The sequence below is a fragment of the Chlorocebus sabaeus genome, chromosome 13, assembly GCF_047675955.1.
Source record: "Chlorocebus sabaeus isolate Y175 chromosome 13, mChlSab1.0.hap1, whole genome shotgun sequence".
In the NCBI taxonomy this organism is placed as follows: domain Eukaryota; kingdom Metazoa; phylum Chordata; class Mammalia; order Primates; family Cercopithecidae; genus Chlorocebus; species Chlorocebus sabaeus.
Window position 1 is genome coordinate 69,051,038 of NC_132916.1, and position 13,410 is coordinate 69,064,447.

At 40.3% G+C, this 13,410-nt stretch overlaps 1 protein-coding gene across 9 annotated transcripts in view; it reads left to right on the top strand.

The window, feature by feature from the left end:
* Positions 1 to 13,410, top strand: part of UTRN (utrophin) — a 594,041-nt gene that overhangs the window by 98,741 nt on the left and 481,890 nt on the right. The window lies entirely within an intron of this gene.

A 13,410-nucleotide genomic window follows, 5' to 3' on the forward strand; every position in this document is an offset into this window, starting at 1 on the left:
GGGCTTGGTGGCTCATGCCTGTAGTCTGAGCTACTCAGGAGGCTGAGGTGGGAGGATTGCTTGCTCCCAAGTCAAAGCTACAGTGAGCTATGATTGGGCCATTGCACTCCAGCCTGGAACCTCAAAAAAGAAAAAAAAAAAAAAAAACTTGATTGAGAAAAATTAAAGTAGAAAATTTGGCTCTGAACTTCCTGGCAGCCAAGACAAAGTGATACAAAGAAGATCTCTGATCTTTGTCAAGACAGCCTTCATTATGCCTGGTCCCCAAAGAGAGCAGAAGTGAGGCAGACACCTTGCCCTCTAAAGCAATTTCTTTCTTTCTTTCTTTTTTCTGTGGAAGGATTTCTTTTTTAAACTTTTAAGTTGAGGGGTACATGTGCAGGTTTGTTACATAGGTCAATATATATCACAGGATGGGGGTTTCTTTACAGATTATTTCATCATCCAGGTATTAAGCCTAGTATCCATTAGTTATTTTTCCTGATTGTTTCCCTCCTCCCAACCTCCACCCTCCAATAGACACCAGTGTATATTGTTCCCTGCTATATGTCCATGTGTTTTCATCATTTAGCTGCCACTTAAAAGTGAGAAATGTGGTATTTGGCTTTCTGTTCCTGTGTTAGTTTGCTAAGTATAATGGCTTCCAGCTCTATCCATGTCCCTATCCATGTCTCTGCAAACAACATGATCTCATTCCTTTTTATGGCTGCATAGTATTCCATAGTGTGTATGTGCCACATTTTCTTTATCCAGTCTATCACTAATGGGCATTTAGGTTGATTCCAAGTCTTTGTAACTGTGAATAGTGCTGCAGTGTCTTTGTAACAGAACAATTTATATTCCTTTGGGTATATAGCTTGATATGGCTTGTCTGTGTCTCCACCCAAATCTCGTCTTGAATTCCCAGATGTTATAGGAGGGACCCAGTGGGAGTAATTGAATCATGGGGGCAAGTCTTTCCTGTGTGGTTCTTGTGATAGTGAGTAAGTCTCATGAGATCTGATGGTTTTATAAAGAGGCATTTCCCTGCATAAGCTCTCTCTTTGCCTGCTGCCATTCATGTAAGATGTGATTTGCTCCTCCTTGCCTTCCACCATGATTATGAGGCTTCCCCAGCCACATGGAACTGTAAGTCCATTAAACCTCTTTCTTTTGTAAATTGCCCAGTCTTGGGGTATATCTTTATCAGCAGTGTGAAAACAGACTAATACATACCCAGTAATGGGATTGCTGAGTCAAATAGTATTTCTGTCTTTAGGTCTTTGAGGAATTGCTATGTTGTCTTCCACAATATTTGAACTAATTTACACTCCCACCAACAGTGTGTAAGCATTCCTTTTTTTCTTCAACTTTGCTAGCATCTGTTATTTTTTGCCTTTTTAATACTAGCCATTCTGACTGGTGTGAAATGGTATATCATTGTGTTTTTGGTTGGCATTTCTCTAATAATCAGTGATGTTGAGCTTTTTAAAATATGCTTGTTGGCCACATGTATGTCTTCTTTTATTTAAAGCAATTTCACATAAGCTACAGAGACGTTCTTAAATCTCGGGAAAAACAGAGGGCATACTTTTAAATGTAGGTTCTGTGAAGGCAGTTGTGTGGGCACAGGGCGGATTCCTATATGTGGCTTAGGTAAGCTTTGTGATGATGTCGTGTGACAAAGTGGTAAAGTTTTTAGTATCTTGAGAATACGGCAGTTGGTATTCCCTTAGACCAGATTCCTTCACATCTCTGGATGACTGGGCCCCATCTGATTCCTTAAGCCTGGCTGGAGTCAAGGAGTCTGTATTCTAAGACAGTTGTCCAGGGGATTCTGATGTTTTGCTTTATTGGGGAATTTGTGCAGTCTGCTATCCTTTTTGACTATGATGACAGTTGGGTTTTATTGAGAATTCACCATGTGACTCTTGCTGCATGCTGATTATTATCTTTAATTCTCATAACAATTGTTTAAGGGTTGTAATTTTACCCCCTTTGTATATAGGAGAAAAATAAATTGTTCAAGACATAAAGCAGTCAAAAAGCAGTTCAATAAAGTAGTTGGGAGCTGGGTTTTACCTTATAAGGCTGTTGGGATTAAATGAGATAATGTGTACAAAGTAGTTAGCCCTGTGTCTGGCACATAGAAAGCATTTAATAAATGTCAGTTTTATTATGAGAAAACATGATTTATGGATGGATGCTCTGATAGCATCCTTAGTGCATGCATCTCACTATTCCAGTCATCTGTCCTTCAGTGTTACATCTTAGATCGGAGTTATAGGACATGTGACTGGGGACTGTTGCATTTCAGGCTTATTTTATCTTATTTTCTTTCATGACACAGGGTCTCACTCTGTCACCCAGGCTGAAGTGCAGTGATATGATCATGACTCACTGCAGCCTCGAACTCTTGGGTTCGAGCGATCCTCCCACCCCATCCTCCCAAGTAGCTGGGACCACAGGCATATGCCACAATGCCCAGCTAAGTTTTGTACTTTTTGTAGAGACAGGGTTTCACCGTTTTGCCCAGGCTGGTCTCGAACTTCTGGGCTCAAGCGATACATTTGCCTCGGCCTCCCAAAGTGTTGGGATTGCAGACATGAGTCATTGCGCCCAGCCCATTTCAGCCTTATTAACATTCCTTTTACAGATCTGGAACATCCAACTCCAACTTGTAGACCAGAAATATTCCTGAATTTCTTTCCTCAGACTCATCTCAGTGGTGCCAGATTGAGTGAGGATTGAGTTTAGCTGCAAGTAAGAAAAACCCTTTTACTAAAGATTAATTAAGAAAGAACTCATTTTTCTCAAGTAAGCTTCAGTCTGTAGGTAGGCAACCCAGGGCTAGTTACCTGCTCAGGGAAACTGGAAGCTTCTGTCTTCCTGGAGGAAGCGGAAAGGCCCAGGGCAAGATGTTCATGCCAGCCAAGTCTGTTAATTTTTATCAGGGAACTAATAGTTCTCCTGGGTCTTCCACCCAATATACTTCTCCCCTCCTCTGGGCAGAATTGGGCCAAATGGTTATCTCTAGTTGCAAGGCGAGGTGAATATTTTAACTGGCCGCCTTGCTACAGGGGAAAAAATGGCATTAATCTTGTAAGTGAGAAGGAGAGAAAGGACGCTTGAGTAGGCAACTAGGATTGTCTACCATAGTGAGTTTCAGCAAATAGTTCTCTCTTAAATACCACGTCTAGAGGCATGGTCATAGTGAAAACAATCTGATTCTAGAATTCAGGTTACCTGTAATTATATTCTGAAAGAATGATAGGTTGAAAATATGAGTTTTAAAAGACAAAATTGGAACCAAGTACAGTTTCTCCATTTGTCTTATTGGGGAATATATGAAAAGTTGAGATAAATTCATCTCTTTTCTTGAAAAAAAATCACACGTTCAATGGACATGAAAAATGTTTATTGCATATGTTTTTTTCTCTATGTTTTATTTCAGTAAAATGTAGATAACATAAAATTTATTATTTTAGCCATTTTAAGTGTATGTACATCTTGTTATGTAACCATCACTACCATCCTTCTCCCAAATTCTTTTCTTATTGAACAACTGAAAATGTATACCCATTAAACCAGGGGTCCCCAAGCCCTGAGCCACAGATCACTACCAGTCTGTGGCCTGTTAGGAGCCAAGTCACACAGCAGGAGGTGAGTGGTGGGTGATCGAGCATTACCTCCTGAGCTCTGCCTCCTGTCAGATCAACAGCGGCATTAGATTCTCATAGGAACACGAACCCTATTGCGAACTGGGCATGTGAGGGATGTAGATTGTACATTCCTTATTAGAATCTAACTAATGCCCGATGATCTGTGGTAAAACAGTTTCATCCCGAAACCACTCCCCCACTGCCTCCCACACTGTCCTCTCGTGGAAAAATTGTTTTTCACAAAACTGGTCTCTTTTTGGTGCCAAAAAGGTTAGTGACTGCTGCATTGAGCAACAACTCCTCACTCCCCTCTCCTCCTAGCCCTTGGCAGCCACCATTTTACTTTCGCTATTCTAGGTACCTCATGTGAGTGGACTCATACCGTAGTTTTCTTTATGTGACTGGCTGTGTCACTTAGCATACTGTCCTCCATGTTCATCTATGTTGTAGCATGTGTCAGAATTTCCTTTCCTTCAAGGCTGGTTATTATTCCATTTTATGTAAATACCACATTTTGCTAATTAATTGATCTCTTGGTGGACACTGGGTTGCTTCCATCTTTTAGCTTTTGTGAATCGCTTCCTATTAACATGATGTACAAATATCTCTGAGATTCTGCTTTCAGTGCTTTTGGTTATATCATTGCATATGCTTTCTTCTCAGATCCTGTTTCTCCTTGACAGAACCCTAGATAATGGTGGTTAGCTTATTCTTGTCTTGAGGGAAATGCTAAAGTTTTGAGGAAAGATCATTCATCCAAATTTTTGTTTGATTCATTCTTGCTAACCTCCAAGAAAAATTTGTGATCATTGGTTATATTTTACACAATCCATAGGCTCAGGGAAGGTAGTAATTCTAGTGTTCCTAAAAGATGCCATTGCGGTGCTGCAATGCAGAAAAATGCTAGGTGTTGGGGTGTCATTAGGAAAGAAACAAGAAAGAAAACAGAGAACATTATCCTTCTTTTACAAAGCCATGTTGACTGTGCACATGGATTACGATCTGAGATTCTAGTCTCCTACTTAACTGATTTACCAGTGGAAGGTATTCCGGTGAAGGCAACCCAAGTCCTGGAGCGAATGCATTTGTTCCTTTTGTAAAACTGACTCAAGTGATCAGCACTCTTCACTCTAAAAAGATGAAAGTGGAAAGAAGACATACTTACCAGCTCTAAGCTTAATTATTTCAGAAAAGCAAACATAAACTTATTCTTCCAACCTTCAACTGTTATCTGGACTTTCTCATGCTTAAAAGACCAGCACATGTTCAAGACAAATGAGAGGAAGAGCTATTTTACACTGAAGATATAATTAGCAAGTTTGCAGTACCCAGTGATAGTATAGACTAAATTTACAAATTTTTTCTTTTAAAGGCAAATAAATGTCAGACTCACAGTAGACTGTTAAATAAAGATAGTGCTGATTTGGGGCAAAATGCAATTTTTTTTTTTTAAATTTTTGAGACAGAGTCTTGCTCTTTCAGCTCAGGCTTGAGTGCAGAGGTGTGATCTCGGCTCAGTGCAACCTCTGCCTCCTAAGTTCAAGTGATTCTCCTGCCTCAGCCTCCTAAGTAGCTGGGATTACAAGCGCACACCATGACGCCTGGCTAATTTTTGTATTTTCAGTAGAAACAAGGTTTAACCATGTTGACCAGGCTGGTCTTGAACTTTTGACTTCAGGTGATCTGTCTGCCTCAGCCTCCCAAAGTACTAGGATTACAGGCATGAGCCACTGTGCCCAGCCCAGAACCCTAATTTTTAACAGTGACAGGAAGTTAACATGATCATCAGGAAGGGGAGTGGCCTGTAAATGAGGTTTCTTGCACTTTTGCTCAAGTAATGGATTTTATCTGACCCCCTTGTCCAACCCTACCTGAATAAGCTTTTTAATTAAAAAATGCATTAGTAAGGCTGGGAGCAGTGGCTCATGCTTGTAATCCGAGCACTTTGTGTGGTGTAGGCGGGCGGATTGCTCGAGCCCCGGAGTTAGAGACCAGCCAGGGCAACATAACAAAACCTCGTGTCTACAGAAAAATACAAAAATTAGCCGGGCATGTTGGCGTATGCCCTCCAGGTACCTGGGAGGCAAAGGTGGGAGAATCACTTGAGCCTGGGAAGTGAAGGCTGCAGTGAGCCGTGATCATACTACTGCACTCAAGCCTAAGTGACAGAGTGAGACTTTGTCTCAAACAAAAAGTATTAGTAGTTTATGTGAACTTTTTCATAGTTATGAAAATTAAAAATAAGAATATGCATTTTTCAATATGAGACTAAACCTTTCAATTCTTGTATTTATTAACTTTCAATTTATACCCTTTGAGGCAAAGAGTTCTGTGCTTTATGGGCCAATTTTTAAACTGTGAAGTCCATGGGAACAAATTTTTAGCCCTGAGTTTTGAAGGGGAATGCAGTGTTCCTTTCTGACTTGTTTTTCCTGCTTATTATAAATATTTTTCTTGGACAAAGGATTGTATTTTAGCGGACATGCAATTTTACAAATTTAATTTTTAAAATGACTCTTCCTCCTTTTTTTATGAACTCACATTTTGTTTTTAACTTGTCATGGTGTATATTAAAACCAAATAAAGACAAAATTTTGTCCAAATAAAGACAAAAAAACTCAATATAAAAAAACCCAAAAACCACTTCTGAAATACTCCATTTTTTCTTATTTTAAAAAATGCTATTTATAGTAGTAGTTGGCATTTCATCAAAGTACATAAGCAAAGGACAGATACTCCTCATTTTTTCCCCAGGTTTCTATTCTTGTTCTGAAAGTGAATAAAATATTAGACTTTGGAGAAAGTCTAGGTAGTTTGGTGTGATCTGTTGGTAGCATTTTGCTTTGCCTTAATCTTCTATTTTTTTCTTCCCATTTTATTTATTTATTTTTTCGAGATGGAATCTCACTCACTTTGTCACCCAGGCTAGAGTGCAGTGGCGCGATCTTGGCTCACTGCAACCTCCGCCTCTTGGGTTCAAGCGATTCTCATGTCTCAGCCTCCTGCATAGTGGAAATTACAGGTACGTGCCACCACGCCTGGCTAATTTTTGTATTTTTAGTAGAGATGGTGTTTCACCATATTGTCCAGGTCTTGAACTCCTGACCTTAAGTGATCACCCTGCCTTGGCCTCCCAAAGTGTTGAGATTACAGGCGTGAGCCACCGCGCCCAGCCTTCTTACCATTTTAATAACTAATTATTTTGTCTTAAAATACTTGATTTTATTGCAAAAAGGGTATTTTAAATGATTCAGCTCCCTCTTCCATGGTGTTTCTGTAGTGAATAGACTGGAAGCTGGGAAGAAAGTGACCTCCATAAACACAGTTATTTACATTAATTCTCTCTCTGAAGAGAGAATTAGCTCCAAGTGGAAAACCCACTGGACAGGCAGGTGCAAATAAAGCAATGTAACCTGGCAAGTTTCATTTTTAGAAATATGTGGGCTTTCTCCAGTTTAGGAGCTTAGCTCATGGTACATTTCTCTCTCCCATCCTTTGGGATTTGGGAGCTCTTTCTGTTTTTGGTTGAGTGTTGGCATCTGCAGTATCTTCCTTCCTCCTAGATCCTTCCTGTCTGCATGTAACTACAGATATGCAGAAGTCTCCCTTATTCTCACCATCCTCCACCAAAGCAGACAGACTCACAGACAGACAGATCTTGTGTCAGCCCAGTTTATTTTTTAGCTGACAAATTCTCTTCCTTTCCTACTCGTCTTCATTAAAGTGGAGAAAAATACACCTTTTACAAGATGAGTGCATTAAAGACAAAATGTTACAGAAGGTATTACGTATTTATTACAAACTTAGAAAATATGGCTAACAAATAATAGAATATAAGAGTCAGAATCTTCTAATTTACAGATAGAGTGTTAACATTTTGGCTCTTGGCTTTCTGTCATATGTACACATGTATAAATGAAGCACTGTGTATATTCTTTAATGACCTGCTTTATTACCCCTTAATACATGGTGAAAATCCTTCCATGTCTTTACATATTCATTATATGTACCTTAATATCATGTTTTTAACCTTTTGTTTGTTTTTTTTTTTTTAGAAACAGGGTCTTGCTCTCTTGCCCCACTGGAGTACAGTGGCACAACCATAGCTCACTCCAGCCTCAAACTCCTGGGTTCAAGCAATTGTCCCACCCTAGCCTCCAGAGTAGCTGAGACTACAGGTGTGGACCATCATGCCTGGCTAATATCATTTATTTATTTATTTATTTATTTATTTAAGACAGGATGTCACTTGCCCAAGCTGGAGTGTAGTGGTGCGATCACGGTTCACTGTAGCCTCCACCTCCCCAGATTCAGGTGATCTTCCCACGTCAGCCACTTGAGTAGCTGGGACCATAGCGTGTGCTACCATGCCTGGCTAAGTTTTGTATTATTTTGTAGAGATGAGGTTTTGCCATGTTGCCCAGGCTGGTGGCTCAAGCAATCCACCCACCTGGGCCTCCCAAAGTGCTAGGATTACATGCATGAGCCACCTTGCCCTGCCTGCTAGTATCCTTTTTAATGGTTGTCTTTATGCATGAAAATATACTTTTAAACAGTTCTCATGGATGGACACTGGGAAAGCTAGCCCCCTGTGAGAGTTTGAGCTCCTTAGTGTGAAGACGCTCTCCTGTCAGTTCTAACGTTGCATTTTCCTGGTATGAATCCTGAATATCTGACAGAGGTCTCAGTTAACTTAGAAAGTTTATTTTGCCAAGGTTGAGGGCGTGCACTTGTGACACAGCCTCAGGAGGTCCTGACAATGTGTTCCCAAGGTGGTCAGAGCACAGTGTGGTTTTATACATTTTGGGGAGACACGAGATATCAGTCAGCATATGTAAGATGAACATTGGCTTGGTTCAGACAGGCGGGACAACTCAAAGTGAGGAGGGGGCTTCCAGGTCATAGGTTAATAAGAGACAGATGGTTGCATACTTTTGAATATCTGATTAGCCTCTCCGAAGGAGGCAATCAGATATGCATTTATCTCAGTGAGCAGAGGGGTGACTGAATAGAATGGGAGGCAAGTTTGCCCTAAGCATTTCCCAGCTTGACTTTTCTCTTTAGCTTAGTGATTTTTGGGGCCCCAAGATTTATTTTCCTTTCACACTGGGCTTCCTTGATAAGTTCACCTGAGTATCCTGCTAATCTCTCACATTTTTTGGTGCAAAGAGGAATTTCTTTCCTTAATCAGTTTCTTTCTGTGCTTAAAATTTTTTTTCACACTTTTTATTTTTTAATGGAGAGACACCATCCTTTAAGTTACCAAAGTTTTAGAAGTTTTTGCACTTCCGTTTCTCCTTCATTACTCTTTTTTTTTTTTCTCCTGAGATGGGGTCTGGCTCTGTTGCCCAGGCTGGAGTGCAGTGGCATGATCTCGGCTCGCTGCAACCTCTGTCTCCCAAGTTCAAGCGATTCTCCTGCCTCAGCCTCCTGAGTAGCTGGGATTGCAGGTGCCCGCCACCACGCCCAGGTAATTTTTGTATTTTTGGTAGAGACAGGGTTTTGCCATGTTGGCCAGGCTGGTCTTGAACTCCTGACCTCAGATGATCCACCCATCTCGGCCTCCCCAAGTGCTGGGACTACAGGCGTAAGCCACTGTGCCTGGCCTGTCCTTCATTACTCTTATAATAATTCAGTAGTCTAGTCGCAGCATGAGGGTGGGGGACTTGGAGTAATATTGGTCAAAGAATATAGTTTGACACGAGCAATAACTTCAAGAGATCTATGGTACAAGGTGATGATTATAGTTAATAACAATTTGGTGTATATTTGAAAATAGCATAGAGAGCAGATTTTAAGTGTTCTTATCACAAATAAATGGTAAATATGTGAGGCAAAAGCACTAATAAATAAAATTTTGTCTCTTAAGAGCCATAGAATCTAATTGAGAATAGAATGGGAGGCAGGTTGTATAATAATGATCATGCCCACCCACCTCACCAAGTCCCAGCAGCAACCTTCTCTCTTCAGTTCAATACCCATTGTGTCCATCTCCCCCTTTCTTGTCTCATTACTCCTCTACTCTTTCAGGCTCTCTGATGTCTAGCACGGGCAATTCTAATAAGCCTTAAACTGGCTTACTTTCTTCCGGCCTCCCTCCCCACAAGTCCATTTTTCATATTAATCTCACTAAAGCACCCTTCTGATCATGTCACGCTCTTGCTCAGGAAAAGCCAACGGCCCACACTGCCTGCTCATTTAACCCCTTGCTGTGGCCTTCAAAGTCCTCTTCAATTTAAATGCAGCCTGTTTGAAAATTCAGTGGCATCACAGCTCTGATCAAAAACCATCTAGCCAAAGGAACCTCTTCACAGTTGTGTCTGCATCATGTTTTTAGGACTTTGGTGTAGCTGTTCTCTCTTCTACAAATGGTTTTCTAACAATTTTTACATGCCTCAAACATAGTAATTCAAGGCCTAGCTCAAATGCAACCTGTTTGTCAAATCTTTCCCTGATCCACTTCTCATCCCCATCAAGACATATTTTTCTATGAATTTATGAATGTATCTGTACCTGATATATTAGTTATAATTTTCTGTTGTCTTAGTCCCTTCCCCACCCACCCCAGGCTGCCGGACCACAGCTTCCTTGAAAGCAACATCTGGATCTCTTTTGGGACTGACACATAGTAGATGCTCTGTAAATGTTATTATTTCTTTGTACAATGTTTTCCACAAAATGGTTGTACAACTAATTTTTATTAAATGACTAGAAAATATAAAACTTAAGACAACGAACATAACAAAGAGTTTGAAATAGTCCCAGTTCTTTTTTTTTTTTTTTTTTTTTGGACACAAGGTCTTACTCAGTCACCTAGGCTGGAATGCAGTGGTGCATTCACGATTCCCTGCAGCCTCAAACTCCTGGGCTCGAGCAATCCTTCCACCTCAGCCTCCTGAATAAGTAGTACTACAGGCATGTACCAACACACCTGGATACTTTTTTGATTTTTTGTAGAGACAGAGTCTCCCTGTGTTACCCAGGCTGATCTTGAACTCCTGAGCTCAAGGGATCCTCCCTGGATGGCCTCCCAAAGGGCTGAGATTACAGGTGTGAGTCACTTGCCTGGCCCCCAGTTCTTATTATGTCCGTTGATTTGACTAGAAGTCTTACAAAATGACATAAGACAATTTGAAAAACAGTTCATACAGCCTGCATTATAAAGTTGGTAAGGTAAGCTGCAGCACTGTGTCTTTTTTTTTTTTTTTTTTTTAGATGGAGTCTTGCTCTGCCACCCAGGCTGGAGTGCAGTGGCTCCATCTCGGCTCACTGCAAGCTCCGCCTCCCAGGTTCACACCATTCTCCTGCCTCAGCCTCCCAAGTAGCTGGGACTACAGGCATGCACCACCACATCCATCTAATTTTTGTATTTTTAGTAGAGACAGGGTTTCACCATGTTAGTGGGGATGGTCTCGATCTCCTGACCTTGTGATCCGCCCGCCTCGGCCTACCAAAGTGCTGGGATTACAGGCGTCAGCCCCTGCGCCCGGAAGCTCTGTATCCTTTTGAAGGTCAGTTAAAGTAAATGCAGCAATATTCTAGAGCTGTATAATTTGGTGCATTGTGTGCTGAGTTCCTGAACTGTAGATCGTCTGGATTGAGATGATGCTATAATTGTAATATACACCCAGGATTTCAAAGGCTTAGTAAGAAATAAAGACTATAAAATGTTTTTTCAAGATGTTTTAAAATATTGAGTATATGTTGAAATGATAATGTTTTGGAGATATTGGGTTAAATAGCACATATTACTAAGAATTCATTTTACCTGTTTTTTAATGCAGCTTTTAAATTTATGTATGTGATTTGCATTATATTTTTATTAGACAATATTGTCTTAGGGAGAAGATTTAGTCTTATAATCAGCAGCAGATAACTAAAATCCTCCAGCCAATGGCTGGAACATAGGACCTTTAGGGATCTAGCCTCCCAGACTCACTAGATTTTCATATTCTGTTTAATCAATGGTGGGGCATGTCTAGAAAATATTTTGACCAATCCTTGTTCATTGAATAACACTAAAGTCACCAGTGGGAGGATATTTCTAACATTCTAATTATGCCAATTATTAAGCCACAGTAAAAGCATATTTCTCACATTCATTAGATTATTTAACAAAGTCTCTGGTGTTGATGAAAATAAAGATAACTGACGCCTTTTCAGTGGCCCATTCTGGAGTTTAGCCTTTCTAATTAAATTATAGCTGAACTTCTCTGGAATGTTATACTGGGTTGGGACAAATGTGAGCCTCTAGTGTGGTTTGCACACTGGAATATGTGTGTCTTACTGTGACCGTGGCAAGCTTTTCTAGTGGTTAAGGCACTCAAGATAGCAACCTAGCTGTCTCCTTTCTTAGCTTTCCTTTCATAATTCTTCTTTTCCACTTTATAAAAGAAAGTCATACCTCTTACTCTCCCCAAATTTTACTGTGCTGCATTGCTGTGAGACATCAAACAAGAGGACAATTTAAGAATGCAAAACAAGGAACACTCCTTAAAATTTTTTTTAAATGATTGGTGCCTTGTTGTATCCAGGGCAAGGCTTTGTGTCCAGCTGCCTGCCTGCCATCCATCCATCCATCCATCCATCCATCCATCCATCCATTCCTCTATCTTAGAATGAGAATTCTGAAGTGAGATGTTATTTGGAAACACCTGTAACATGGTTTTTAAATCTAAAACCAAGTCAGACTCCTCTTGTCAGAAAATAAATCTGCTTTGGCTGATTAGTTTGACGGTGAGGACTACTTTTGCTAATTAGGTAGCAGAGGAGGCATTTTCTATTAATTGAATGAGCTAAATTTGCAACTCCTTAACAACATGCTAGAAATTACATCTTTTTTGACGATTTAAATTTATGATAAATATCAATTGTCAACTTTAAAATGTGCACAGAACTTCTTTTAGAGGTTCATGAACAAGAGTGTTTGAAGCTTCTGACTTAAACTAGTTTAACACAAGCATATTACACTTTGTATGTTGAAAGCTTTTAAAGTATATTATAGACATTATATAGGAAGTTTTAAGAAGGGAAACAAAAGATGGAAAAAGACAATCCAGAAGAGAAATGGTAGAAAGAGACTGACCCATATTGTGCAGGGGGCCCAGACTGGTACAGCAGGCAGACTCTGTGGCTGAGAATTCCAAGATGGCGGCCTGTGTCACGACAGGTCCAGAGAAGGGTGTTGAAAAAGAATATTCAACGATGCAGGACGGAGGGAGGTTTCAATGTTCGAAAAAGTAGAGCAGGCAGAAGGAGGTGGGTTCTGAAAATGAAGAGGAGAGAAAGAGGGGGAGAGTCTTTGCTCCAGTGATTCTCCAAATGATGGGGCGTAGTAAAGAAGGCTTGGCAGCTTTGTTTGAGGGGATGTTCATTGTGGCCCTTGAGGTTATCTAAAGTTTTGTAGATGTCTAATCCTGATGAGCTGGAGACACTTTTCTTTGACCCATGAGTTTTTCCAGGTTGCATTGTTCTTTGTTGCCACCTGGGGACTCTCCTGTCTGGCAGAATGGAAAGACCAGTGCCTTAACGTATGTGGATTGTTGTTGTCTGGGTCTTGCCTATCTCAAGGTGTCATATGGGCCCAGACACACAGAGGACTAAATTGAAGTAAGGAAGCAAACCAAACTATATTGCTGGTCCTTTTGATTCACTGGAGTTGTTGACTTCAGAATGTTTTCATTGGCTTTTACAGTGCTCATTCACTGCTTGATGCTTTTCCATTTATTATTGAATTATCATATATATTAATATATATGTGTATCAGTCT